Below are 13,347 nucleotides of genomic sequence, written 5' to 3' on the forward strand. Positions count from 1 at the left end.
AAAATGCGCATCAACTTGGCTAGGCCATGATTCCCAGTATTGTGTGATTATCTACCATTTTGTGATCTGATGTGATTTTCCTATGTGTTGTAAATCCTACCTCTATGATGTTAATGAGGCAGGATTAGAGGCAGTTATGTTAATGAGGCAGGACTCAGTCTACAGGATTAGGTTGTATCTTGAGTCTATCTCTCTTGAGATATAAAAGAGAGAATCGAGCAGAGAGGAGAGGGACATCATACCACCAAGAAAGAAGAACCAGCAGCGCAGCGTGTCCTTTGGACCTGTGGTCCCTGTGCTGAGAAGCTCCTAAACCAGGGGAGGATTGATGACAAGGACCTTCTCCCAGAGCTGACAGAGAGAGAAAGCCTTCCCCTGGAGCTGGTGCCCTGAATTCGCACTTCCACCTCCTAGACGGTGAGAGAATAAATTTCTCTTTGTTAAAGCCATCCACGTGTGGTGTTTCTGTTACAGCAGTACTAGACAGCCAAGACGGGCAGACAGGTAGCACAAGTCTGTCAGCAGGTGGCCGGAGCGCAGGGAGGATAAAAATAAACCCAGCCATGTAAACCTGAACAATAGGTGGGACATTGGTTCAAGCAACCTTAACTCCATTCATTCATTCAACAAATGCTTACTGAGGATTAACTAAGTGGCAGGCATTTTGTCAGCCCTGGGGATACAGCCCAGAACAAGACAATCCAGGCCCCAGCCTTCGTTCAGCTTATGTTCTCAGGGACTTGATTCTGCTTCCTGTTGACCGTGCTGTCCAGGGCCAGGCCGGCACACGAAGACCACGAGGCTGCAGCAGCGGGCAAAGGGGAGTCAGACAGGGCCGTCACCGCCTGTGTGCCAGGCCCTGGCTTAGGCCCAGGAGGGGAAGCGAAGATGAACAGGACGTGGACCCCACCCTCTAGCGGCGTATACTCGAAGGAGGAAGACAAGTAAGGCTGAGCTGAGAAGGGCTATACTGAAAACGCAAACAGGTATAAGAATGTAGCAGACCAACTAAATTCCCTCTGGGAGACTGGATAAGGCAGTTTATGGAGTTTTGTGTTTATTTTGAATTTAGCACGCGGTTCTGTTAAGGGATTTATTCGTAGGTGCATCTGGTGATAACAGAGAGGGCTTGGCGGAGCGGAGTGGTCCCTGAACAAGAGATTTAGCGGTTTTAAATAGTGTTGGTGTGTGAGGGTGACTACCTCACTTAGTAAGGAGCAGTGAATAATTTATTCATTATAAGATAATTTTAGAAGACCAGCTGTCCCAGATTCTACCAGGGGTTTCTGGGACTGCATGTCCCAGGAACCTTGTCATCCCAGAACTAGGAGTGTGTCCGTCAGTCCCGTCGGCCCACTCTGACCCCAGCTGTAAAGGGAAAGTGGGAACATTCTTTCAGGTGCTCCATACTGTCCTGAAGCACGCACGGAAGAGGAAGAGGGTGGGAAAGGAAAAGGATATTGCTGACCTGGAACACGTGGAACTGGAAAGGATTTGTGAGCAGCTTTCCAACAGTCAAGGCCCTGGCTTGCCCTCAGGGTGGTCCCTGTCTCCTGGACATCAAAAACCAACACCAAACCAGTGGCTGTGGAGTCAAGTCTGACTCATGGGGACGCCATTCAGTCAGAGTAGAACTGTGCTTCACAAGGTTTTCAATGACAGTTTTTGGAAGTAGATCACCAGGCCTTTCTTCTGAGGCACCTCTGGTTGGACTCGAACTTTCAACATTTGAGTTAGTGGCTGAATGCATTAACCATTTGCACCATCTATCAAGGAGGCCCAGAGGCCAGAGAAAGGAGGCCAGATGCAGGAAGCCTGAGAAGGTGGGACAGACACCCCTAGGGAGAGGTCATGGGGGTACCACAAAGATGCCAGCCAGACATCTCTCTATTTCAGCTTAACCATGAATTTCTTTCTTTAGACTTGTTGAATGTCGACGACAAGGAAACACTCTAGTTCACTATGTGTTTATTCACCTGTGGGCAGATTCCAGCGGGAAGTAAGCAGAATGGGCATAAATATAGGACATCGTCCCTGCCCCTTGCTATGCCCCTGCCCGCAGGGAGTCGAGCCAGGATGGGCTTACGTTAGAACATAGGAGACAAGTTGCAATGAGTGAACCCAGCAGATGGGATGCGGAGGGAGTGCTGTGCCAGGCCAGGAAGAGTCAGAGGTGCCAGCTCAGCGGACCCCTGACCCCCCGCCCACTGCCATCACTGCTGCCAAGTGGCCAGTCAATCTCCTCTGTCCTGCTTTTGGAATTCTCAAGTCCTTGCCACTCTGTGGAGCCCTGGTGGTGCGGTGATTAAAAGCCTGGCTGCTAACCAAAAGGTCGGCAGTTCAAATCCACTGTTGCGCCTTGGAAACCCTGTCGGGCAGTTCTACTCTGTCCTATTGGGTTGCTGTGAGTTGGAATCAGCTCGATGGCAACGAGTTTGGTTTTGGTTTTGCCACTCTATGCTAATTACGTAAATAATTTCCCTTTTCTCTTTCCCATTCAAGAAATATTCTCCTACTCAGAAATTACTTACTTTTTGAAGCTTATCTTGCCACCTTCCTATTACCTGTCCCCAGAAAAAAGTACAGACTTAACAACCAAGAAAAACAAAACCCAAATTCTTTGCCCTCGAGTCGATTCCATTCATAGAGACCCTGTGGAGTAGAACTGCCCATGGGGTTTCCGAGGCTATAAATCTTTGCAGAAGCAGACTATCACATCTTTCTCCTGAAAAGCAGCTGGTGGGTTTGAACTGCCAACCTTTCAGTTAGCAGCCAAGTGCTTTAACCACTACACCACCGGGGGCCCCCTGTAGACTTAACACCCCATAGAATTGTTACTATCACACTGTAATGTGATTCTTGGTTCAAGTGTATCGTCCACTGTAGTATCACCCTCTTTTTGGCTTTCTATTCAGTTTCCCACACTGCACCTGGTACACAGCAAGGCCTCAACATTCAAGGTCTCACTCTCTGATTCCCCAATCTCTTCACCTGACTCTTTTCTCTAAGTGCTTTTCCACTTTGAAATTAAAAAAGAAAAAATCACTTCTAATTTTGAGTGAAAACTCACTTCTGAATTGACATTTTAAACCACATTTTAATCCTAATTGCTGAAAGAATTTGGAGAATGTCACTATGGTTTTCTACAGTTATATATATTTTTTCTTTTGTGCTGAGACTATAGCGTTCAAAACACTATTATTCATGACATTTCAAATCTGTTTTGGGCAAATGGTCCAAACGCTATCCTCCCCCTGACACATTATCTCCTTACTAGCAATATCTTCTTATAAACAGAACTAGTCCAGTTTGAAACATTCCTTTTGGAGTCAAGTGTAAACATTATCTAAATGTTGGGTGTAATCCTAGATTGGGAAGGAATCTGTGTGGAATTTGTTTTGAAGTAACTGATGTCTGTATCTGCTCAATTCAGAAGTCTTTGCCTTCATGCAACTAGTTGCTAGTATTATTTGCTATAGAAATTTCTTCAGCTACAACACAATAATAATATTGGAATTGATCTTGAACAATAATTCTGGTTTTTAAATATCTCAGTGATTTAAAGGCTCAAAGATTTTCTAAAATTTTATTCATTTGTTGTTGAGAATATACACAGCAAAACATATACCAATTCAGGTTTCTACATGTACAATTCAGTGACACTGATTATATTCTTTGAGTGGACGACCATTCTCACCCTCCTTTTCTGAGTTGTTCCTCCCCCATTAACATAAACTCATTGCCCCCTAAGGTCCCTATCCAGTTTCTCGAGGTGCTGTTTTCAGGCTGATTCCATACAGATAGTTCTTAAAAGAGGACAGTGCTCAAGGCAGACATTTGTAACTAGTTAAGCTAAACTATTGTTTGGTTGTAAGACGACTTCAGGGAATATTTTTGGTTGGAGGTTTAAAGATTATCTCAGGGCGATAGTTTCAGGGCTTCATCCAGTAAAGGCTCAAAGATTTAATGATCATAAACATTTTCAGTGTTTTGCCTGGAAAATGTAGATGGATTTACACCGCTGAGCTTTTGTTATGGTTAGATAAAAGCCATTTATTGTGTCTTACAGTCTACGTGTGTCAGAAACTTCTGCTGTAGTTGATAGTTGCCATCGAGTTGATTCTGACTCATGGCGACCCCATGTGTGCAGAGTAGAACTGCCCCATAGGGTTTTCAAGGCTGTGACCTTTTGGAAGCAGATGGCCAGGCTTGTCTTCTGAGGTGCCTCTGGGTGGGTTTGAACCACCAACCTTTCGGCTAGTAGATGAGTGCTAGACACCTATCCTAGATATCCGTGTTCTCCTCTTCTCCGTTGGCACATTGCTGGGCTTCGTTTCCAAGTTTCTTTCATCCAGGAGGAGCCAGGTGACTGAGTTCTGGATGGTGGAATGTGGGTGGAAGACCCCATGAAGAACCGTAAGGCCCTAGAGGCTGGCAGAACTATGGACAGAAGCTTGAGGCCCTGAATGACTGTGTGGAGCAGAGCATACCTCTCCTCCCTTAAAGACATAGGTCTGTAATGTAAGTGACAAACAGATCTTTACTATTATAAGCCAAGATGTTTTGAAGTTTGTTATAATAGTGAGCCCATGCTGGTGAATACCTGTAAAAAACAACCTGTTGCCATCGAGTCGATTCCGACTCAAAACATCGACCCTACAGGACAGAGTAGACCTACGCTATAGGGTTTCCAAGGCTGTCATCTTTACAGAAGCAGACTGCCACATCTTTCTCCCACGGAGCAGCTGGTGGGTTCAAAGTGCAAACCTTTCAGTTAGCAGCCGAGTGCTTGACCACTGCACAACCAGGGCGTCTTCTGACTAATACAGTAGGTATTAATATTTTACTTCTATTTATGATTTTTATGTCTTCTTTTCGCTGAGGAAAATGAGAACTAAATGTTTAGAGAACACTTACTTTGTGCCAGACAGTGGCCTAATCAGTTGCCGCCAAGTCAACTCTGACTCATGGCGCCCACATGCGTGTCAGAGTAGAACAGTGCTCCACAGGGTTTTCAATCGCTGATTTTTCAGAAGTAGATTGTCAGGGCTTTCTTCTGAGGCACCTTTGGGTGGACTCAAACCTCCCACCTTTCGGTTAGCAGCCGAGCACATTAACTATTTACACCACCCAGGGACTCCAGGTGCTGAGATCAAAAAGGAAGAAGACATCGTCTCTGCCCTTAAGGAACTTGAAATTTGCCCGAGAAATTTAGAATGTGCTATGGGAACAGACAACTAGGCAACCCATTATAAGACAGTGTGACTGGTGAGCGCTTATTAAAGGTGCCCGTCAAGCCTTGGGCAGGGAGAAATGGGAAAAGGGGTGCCATTTAGGCAAAGAAGGGGTTGCAGTGAGGAGAGATGAGGCAGTGCAGATAGAAGGGTCACGTGAGCAAGATCTCGGAGAAACGAAAGCGCTTGGTGTGTTTAGAGCACTTTGAACGAGTTTAAAAGAGGTCTGGGGCCCATGAGGCTGGGAACACGGGCAGGAAGGGGTTGGACAGGCCTTGCTGGCCAAGCTGAGCGGTTTGGACTTTATCCCGGCAGCGAGTGGGCTTCTAAACTCTTCTGATTTTCACCCCATCAATAAAAACTTTAAAAAACCCTCCCTCACAGATACCTTTTTTTTTAATTTATAAAGTACCTACCTGTACTACCATATTTGTGTGTTATTTCTATTGTAAACAATACACCAACAGTAGAAATTTTTAACATTTGGGATAAAAGATAAATAAAAGGGAAAGCTTCAGTAATTTCAGTGCCCGCCCCACTGGCAGGGCTAGTGCGCCCCTTTGATGTCAGCACCCCCCTTGGGGGCCCCTGCAGGAGGCAAGAAATGAGGGAGTGAGGTCTCCTGCGGGGGTGTTTAGATCAGTGTTTAAGGAAGGTAATTTAGGCTGCCAGGTAGAGACCGTTAGAGGGGAAGAGACTAGAGATAGGCAAATGGGTTCTAAGTAGGAGGACACTCAGCTCTGTATATTCTTTGAAGGTTTATCTCTCCATTTGCTGACTCCTGACTCCAGGCTCTCGGGAAAAATCTATTTCAATATGTGGAATCCTTGAAGGGGTGGAGAGGACCAAGAGGGTAGGACTTAGGAGATGGGGCTGGGGCTGAGGCTCCTTCCCTGCTGTGGGCATGCAGCTGAGACAGCCTCCTGACCCCCGTGAGGGGACCTGTGGTATAGGGAGCGGGGGCCCATAGGGGCAGCACTGGCAAGCACTCATTCTCTCATTCTTGCCCGGGAACTCCATCCTGGAGACATCTACTCTGCTCCTGACGCCACAGGAAAACACACTCCATTTTCTCAGGAGCCTCTTGGTGGTTTCCTTAGACCAGCAGCAAGACCAGCTGCGACTGAGGACTAGTTACGGGCTAGACGGTGAAGTGCGCAGAGTATCGCTCGTGTCCCCAGCTTCCCCGCCCTATGCCTTCATCTTAATTGCTTGGTCATCCCCTGAGCCACGCTTTCTGCGTGCTTGGTGTGAAAACCCACTCTCAGAGAGGGGTCTCATATCAGTTGTTTAAGCCTCATTAGGAGTCCCTGGGTGCAAATGGTTAATGCGATTGGCTGCTGACTGAAAGGGTGGAGGTTAAAGTCCCAGGTACCTCAGAAGAAATCTTGGCAATCTATTACTGAAAAATCAGCCATCGAAAACCCTATGGAGCACAGCTTTACCCTGACACACATGGGGTCACCATGAGTCGGAATCCAGAGGGCAGCAACTTTTTTTTTTTTTTAAAGCCTTAATAGGAATTAAATCAACACATTATTGCCCAAGGGGATTTACACTTTAAGCCTTATACCTACTTTGCCCTTATTAGAGGAATAGCAAGGATCAAATAGCAAGTATGGGAGAAGTATGGGGTGGAAATTCTCTGAAGACCCCAGAATTGGGAGGTCACCTGTGGAGGCCCAGTTCCCACCCTCCAGAGGTGGCATCCAGTTACACCATCACTGTCCCCATCTAGGCCAAGGAGGTAGTGCTGCCTATCCTGTATTACGGGGCTGAGGTGCTCATGGGGACACTATGCGAAGGCTTTAGGTGTTAGCACCCTGAAAAACTCGCAAGAAAAAGGGTTTTTTGGCATTTTTCTTTTTGGCCCCGTTCCACAAACGAACCACGCAAGGTCGGTCAGAGATAAACAATACCTAAGACGCCATTTAAAAGGGGGAGTGACATCCTTGTTGAATATTTCAAGGTTTATACAGTTGAAAGTTGACTCGGATCCCTCCCCAGCGTTTTGTCACTGTGATGAGCGTTGTGTTTTCTTTCCTCCTCACATTCCTCAACGGCACACCCCCGCCCCAGGACGAGCCCCTGAATTTTCACACGCCCTTCCTTGTAAGTGTCTCATCTGAAGTCACCGCTCGGCGCAGTCGCTGTGGCTGAGGCTGGCGTCTCCTATATCGTGGCTCACACAGCTGATTATGAGAGGCAGGGAACGGAATTCACCACGATTCTGATTGGATGGGTAGCTCGTTTGATTTATACAGTGGGATCTAAACTATTTTGCTTTCCTCTGATACATTGTCTAACGTCGAAGGACAAGTAAAAATTCGTCTCTGTAAGTTGGAATGTACGCAAAATTAGCTTCAAGCATGCAGTTGGGGTTTTACAAGGACACAGTTAAAAATATCTCTGTTGTTCATGCTCAGTTCACGTGGTACATCGTTGGGGCAGCCACAGAGCCTCTGGGGGTCTCATTTCTCTCCGTTCGGCACAGGGATGGTAAGACCTACCACCCAAGGTTCTGATGAGAGGGAAACAAGATGCCCGTGGTAATGGATCCAGAACCATTCGTACTATTCACTCGTACTATTGCTATTGTTCACGTTGTCGCTGCCGCTGGTTGTCATTGACTCAGCCCTGGACTCACGGTGACCCTGTACACGACAGAAAGAAACGCTGCTCGGTCCTGCACCATCCTCATGACTGGTTGTGGATCAGACCGTGTGATCTATAGGACTTTCATTGATACTACTTTCATTTTTTACTATTTTCATGAGTACTGTTCATACGCTCTGATATTTTGTAATTTCAGAATTATAGTGATTATAGAATTATAGTGATTAGTGCTCTGTCAGGGCACCCCAAAAGCTGCCCCAAAGAAATAACCGGTTCATTTAATGCCCTACTTGCATTGAGAATTTGAATTGAGAACAGGCTCAGCATCAGATAAAAAGGCCTTTTTGCCTCATTTTTCCTGTAATAAATGAAATCACGTTTGCTAATGTCCTCCTGTAAATTCTGGGGAAAGGAAGTTCCTGAAATTATTAGCCAACAAGTCTGGTAAATGGAAATTACTTGTCCTATTTCCATTTCTACTAATTTAAAAGTGTGTAAAATGTTTAAAGAAACAGCTGAAAATATCGGACATGATCAGAACACTTTACTTCTGGTCTCCTACTGTGCCTGATGAAGAGTGTGGTAGTTTGAATAATGGCTCCCTAAAGATGCTGTCGAGTCAATTCTGATTCATAGCAGGTCTATAGGACAGAGTAGAACTGCCCCATAGGGTTTCCAAGGAGCAACTGGTGGATTCAAACTGCCGACCTTTTGGTTAGCGGTCGAGCTTTTAACCACACCGCCACCAGCCTTGGTGGTTCTTTGCATAAGTAGAGTTGTTGAGGAAGAAAGAAGGAAGGCTAAAGACGATGCATCCCTGGGGCTGGGATGAAAGGAATGGGATTGACTCGGGTGGCCTCTTCCCCACCCAGCCTAGGCCTTAGGATGAGCCTAGTGGAGGTGCAGGCAGAGACCGAATGGACTGCTTCAAGAAGGGCCTGAGACAGGGGCACGAGCAACCCCTGTCTAGGGGACAAGTATGACACAGGGCGGGGACAGGGCATCCTTCCCAGTTCTGCCCTGAGCACAGCACAGCTCCGGAGCAGTAGGAATAAAGGCAGGCAGCACTATTTGGCCCCTTCCGTAGGACCCACTGGGGTGCCCCTGAGACTGCTCTCTGGGCAGTGAATCAACAGAGGCCCCATGGCAGAGGCAAGGGACGGTCAGCAGCCAGTGGGAGTCAGGCACAGAAGCACGTGAGAAGACCATTTGTGAGCACAGGTAAGACACACTTGGGCCTCCACGGAATAATTGGGAGGAGACCCTGCTGGGTAGAGAGAGTGGTTGGGAGGAGGCAAGGACCCGTGGCAGGTAAGTGAGAGCATGAGTCAGCAGAATCCAAGCTACTCGTGTTAATATAATCTCATTTGTATCTCTGGGCTGGTGAAGCCAGGGTCCATTCAGGTTTTAACAGGATTACTGATTTGACATTAAATTTACTTAGTCTAGAAATGGACTACAGTGCTCAGGAGCTTACAGACTAAGATGACTAAGAACCAATTTTGTGTTTTGAAATTGTTGGCTCAGCTGGTGTCGATTTCACCCACTAATCTACTTATTGGGTGTTGGATCCCTGGCTCTTGGCATGCCGTGCAGGTCATGTTTCTGATGTGACAGAGCCCTGGTCTTCTTGTTGGCCACCGTTTCCTCATTCCTAGCACAGTGCCTGACACATAGGTTGTCATTGTTGTTAGGTGCCGTCGAGTCAGTTCCGACTCATAACGACCCCATGTACAACAGAATGAAACACAGCATGGTCCTGCGCCATCCTCCCAATCATTGCTATGTTTGAGCTCACTGTTGCAACTACTGTGTCAATCCATTTTGTTGAGGTCTTCCTCTTTTTTGCTCAACCTCTACTTTACCAAGCATGATGTCAAGGACATCCTGGAATTGTGGACTGTATCATGTTATCAAATCAACAAGCAAGAATCATCTTCTTCTGCAGGAATTTCACTGTATGGCCTAGCTGTGACAGGGGAACCACAGGAGATTTTGAGTATGGGTGAGAGGGTGGGAAATTTGAGCCTGCTGTTCCATGCTTTACCTATGAGTCATCCTCAAAAACTATGGGTGGATGACATCTGGTAAAGGACCCAAGAGGTCTCCCCAACTTCCTGTCACTTTACCAATGAGCCCAGAGTAGGTTCACGGTTGCCTTGGAACTTTCCTGTAAGTCTGATGGGGACACAGGGTAACACACTCACCTATAATGATGATCAGAGCTCCTGATCACTGTCCTTCCGTTTCACTCCACACCCTCCCAGAGCCTAAGTGAAACATGAGCAGAGTTAGTACAGACTGATCTCACAGAGCCATTGCCCTAATTACTCTCAGTTAAGAGATTATAATGGACCCTGCTGCAAAATTTCTCCATAATCTAACATTTAAGAGTCCAGTCTTGTAAAGCTAACCCAGGGAAAGCTTTCCTCAAATTACTGCGTCAGTCATTATGTGTGAGGTTGCTGAGAAAATGAATCAGACACTAATCCATTTGCTAGGAGATAAGAAACAAAAATGCTGGCAAATCTTTAATGTTTTAATTACCTGCTTCCAGAACAATGAAAGGGGATTCAGATCTTCCGTTTGCAATCGTACATTATTACATTCCCATAAAGTGCCTTGAACTATTTCCTCAAGATCTAAGCCCTAAGCTGTTTCTTCTATATTCAAGTTGAAGTTCCAACCGTTAGATTATAAAAGTAAGAACTGAATTTTCCTTTGCTGGTTTTAGTTTAAAATATTGGAGGCAAAGGCTATTGGGGCCCTGTTGCTTTCTTGAAAGATTTTTAAAGGTTTTAAAATGCCTCCTGGAAATGACGATTAAATGTAATGTGGTATCCCATGGAAAGAGCAGGCAAGAAATCAAACAGCGTGCTGCACTGGGCAAATCTGCTGCAAAAGAGCTCTTTAAAATTTTTGAAAAGCAAAGATGTCACTTTGACGACTAAGGCGTGCCTGACCCAAGCCATGGTCTTTTCAATCACATCATATGCATCAGAGAGCTGGACAATGAAAAAAGAAAACAGAAGAAGGATTAAAGCATTTGAATTGTGGTGTTGACAAAGAATATCGAATATACCATGGATTGCCAGAAGAGCGAACAAATTAGTCTTAGAAGAAATACAGTCAGAATGCTCCTTAGAAATGAGGATGGCAAAATTCCTTGCTTACTTTGAACACATCATCAGGAAAGACCAAATGCTGGAAAAGGACATCACGTTTGGTAAAGCAGAAGGTCAGTGAAAACGAGGATCACCCTCAATGAGATGGACTGACACAGTAGCCCCAACTATGGACTCAAACATATCAAAGATCATGAAGCTGGCACAAGACTGGGCAACTTTTCCATCTGTTATACATAAGGTCGCCATGAGCTGGAGCCAACTTGACTGGCAATCAACAATGTAGCCAGCAATGGAACTATCAATGTAACCAACAATGAAACCAACCATGTAAGATGTTAACAACCGGGGAAACTAGCCGGGAGTACATGAGAACTTTCTGTACTATCATCACATTTTTTTCTGTAAATCTAAAACTCTTCTAAAATTTTAAAAATTTATTAAAATAGAATGCCTCCTGACCTCACTGATAACTTCTTGAAGATTATTTTTGTTCCAACAACGGAGCTTCAGTAGATAATCCGGACATCACAATTTGGTCTCGGCCAAGTGCTCATGAAATGGTGTCTAGAGACTGAGAATTCTTCAGACCCCCTAGCCACGGGGAAGATCCTGGCTTCCTTAATGACTTTGGAGACCCAGCATTTCAGAGAGGCAAACTGGAAGTAATGCTTTCCGGGGAAACAGATCAAAACTGGGGAAGAAGAGGCGTCAGGGAATACTGTGGGAACAAAGACTTAAGGGGTGTATGGGGTGTCTCTCTGCACTTCTGTTATGTTTTCTAATTCTCAGATCCAGACTCTGGTCCTCCCTCATGCTGCTGTGTTGCTCCTGTGTCTGGAGAGCTTTTCTGTTTCCTGTATACTAAGAAACCACCTTCATCTTTTAATCTGTCTTCAAATACCACCCCTTTCATGAAACTTTACTAAGCTAGGGGGCTGAGTGGTGTTCTTGCCTGCCTCAAACCAGCTTTTCTTATAGGCCACATCAGTCTACTATAACAGAAATTGAAAGCAAGCTTTTATAACAAATCTGTAATCATACAGAGTCAGAGTTTTAAGCCACTCCAATGAGGCGTTTGTTGCCACCACTCCACAGGAACCACTTTCATCAGGTATCAGGTCTCCAGTGGCTCCCACCTACCAACGTCCCAAATCCAACAGTCAATTTTCTGGTCTCGTTTCACTTGACTTCTCAACAGCATTTGATATGGTTGCCCATTCCCTCCTCAAGGGAAGAACTTTTTGTTCATCCGTGACACCACCCTCTCTTGCCCCTTCAATGGCCACACCTTCTCAGTCTCTTTGGCTGGCATCTCCTCTTCTCACCCCCTCGTTGTTGCATGCTTCAAGCTTAGTGCCTGGTGCTCTTCTCCATGCACATCGGCTCGCTTGGTGATCGCAGACTATCTCATGGATTTAAATACCATCTATGTCCTAAGAAGCCCTGGAGGCACCATGGTTAAGAGCTCAGCTGCTAACCAAAAGGTCAGCAGTTCAAATCCACCAGCTGCTCCTTGGAACCCCTATGGGGCAGTTTTACTGTGTCCTATAGGGTCCTTATGAGTCTGAATTGACTCGACGGCAATGGGCTTGGGCTTGGGCTATATGCTAATGATTGGAGTTCCTGGCTGGTGTAAACAGTTAGCGAGCTTGGCTGCTAACCAAAAGGTTGAGGTTCAAGTCCACCCATAGGTGCCTTGGAAAAAAGTCCTGGCAGTCTGCTTCCAAAAAATCAGCCATTGAAAACCCTACAGAGCACAGTTCTACTCTGACACACATGGGGTCGCCATAAGTTGGAGTTCACTCGACGGCAGCGGGATACGCTGATGATTAGCAGAGTTGTATCTGTAGCTCCTAAACTCTTCTCTGAGCTTCATACTCATACATCCAGCATCTTACTTGATAGCTGTACCTGGATGTCTAACAGGCATCTCAAATGTAACAAGTGAAATATACAACTCCTGACTCTCAACAGGAAACCCTGGTGGTGTAGTGGTTAAGAGCTACGGCTGCTAACCAAAAGGTCAATGGTACCAATCCACCAGGTACTCCTTGGAAACTATGGGGCAGTTCTACTCTGTCCTATAGGGTTGCTATGAGTCAGAATTGACTTGATGGCGGTGGGTTCAGTGGGTTGATTCTCAACAAAGTTCAGACTCCTGGGTAGAGGAGAGTTATTATTATATCAGCGTTTTACTGCATCAACATTTTACTGCCCTTCTGCCCTGTTCCCAAGGCTAAGCTAGCTAAATATAGAAAATCTTCGTTAGTAAGGTGCGACCAAAAACCAAACTTGTTGCCCTTGAGTTGATTCCAACTCATAATGACCCTACAGCACAGGGTAGAACTGCCCCATAGGGTTTCCAGGGA

Source organism: Trichechus manatus, unplaced genomic scaffold (assembly GCF_000243295.1).
Source record: "Trichechus manatus latirostris isolate Lorelei unplaced genomic scaffold, TriManLat1.0 scaffold00177, whole genome shotgun sequence".
In the NCBI taxonomy this organism is placed as follows: Eukaryota; Metazoa; Chordata; class Mammalia; order Sirenia; family Trichechidae; genus Trichechus; species Trichechus manatus.